Source organism: Amphiura filiformis, chromosome 13 (assembly GCF_039555335.1).
Source record: "Amphiura filiformis chromosome 13, Afil_fr2py, whole genome shotgun sequence".
Classification (NCBI taxonomy): Eukaryota; Metazoa; Echinodermata; class Ophiuroidea; order Amphilepidida; family Amphiuridae; genus Amphiura; species Amphiura filiformis.
This window is the reverse complement of record NC_092640.1, coordinates 21,837,369-21,838,450: the sequence shown is the minus strand read 5'-3', so window position 1 is coordinate 21,838,450 and position 1,082 is coordinate 21,837,369.

Genomic DNA, 1,082 nt, shown 5'->3' with positions numbered 1-1,082 from the left:
CGCAGTACATGTACTGCAATGTGTGGTTGACATGACAGGACGTCATACGCAAACTGGTCTTTTTAATACGGTCGTCAATTACCATACCATGTATAACAATTACCACAAATATTGTAGACAACTTCAAACAACATTATTTTATTGGGAAACGAATGACATGACTTTGAATCACGTTTCACAAAAAAATGTCAATAGTGACGTTATTTAATCAACATTCTCCTCGAATGAGCCGCTAACACAGGGTGAAGACCATGAACTTGGGGTGTACGTGACTTGCGGTACATGAACACTCAACTCAACTTAAGTTACCAATTTTATTTACCACATTCTCAACTTTGAATAAATAACCACGTAAACTTTACTATTTTTATATTTAATTTCAACCTTTTAGTGAATGTTTAAAGTGAACCCCAATTATAAGTCTTTAATTTACTGAAACAAGGTTGGAAAAAGATTAAATTAGGCCTATGAAAGGTGAAAATATGAAAATTGACAGAAGTTGTAATTAAACGACATCTTCAGGTTTGAGACCATTATAGTCTTCATTTTGTTTAGGTAATTATATTCATCATTTTGGCCTGTAATTGAACATTTTCGCGCTTAGCTGTCTCGGCAAAGTCATTGTAGTATGTCAACGTCTGCCCCCCCCCCCTCCCCACACACACATTCACATTTTGGCTGATTTGCACGTGCGTTCTTCAAAGACAATTATTATCCTTAATTTAAAAGAGAACTAATTAGGAATATGGGTTAGAGCTAAACCTTTACCTATATTAAATATAATAATATGAATTTTAATATTAAAATGAGCTAATACAACACTTAAAAGCACCGTATTCACAGCTGAATTAATTTTAATGCGATATGACAGTACATGTAGTTTCTATTTTCTCTACAATTTTTCTTCCTATTAAAATTCAGAGCTTTCCCTCCCTGGATCGACATAAAATGACGTGTCCGTTATATTTCTTTTGGAGTCATATCCATAAATTAATTCGTGTCTGCTTAGCTCTCGTCGTGGTCGGCTTTTATATTAATGGAGATAAAAGCATGGATCGTCTCGAATCGCATTATAGTGCATC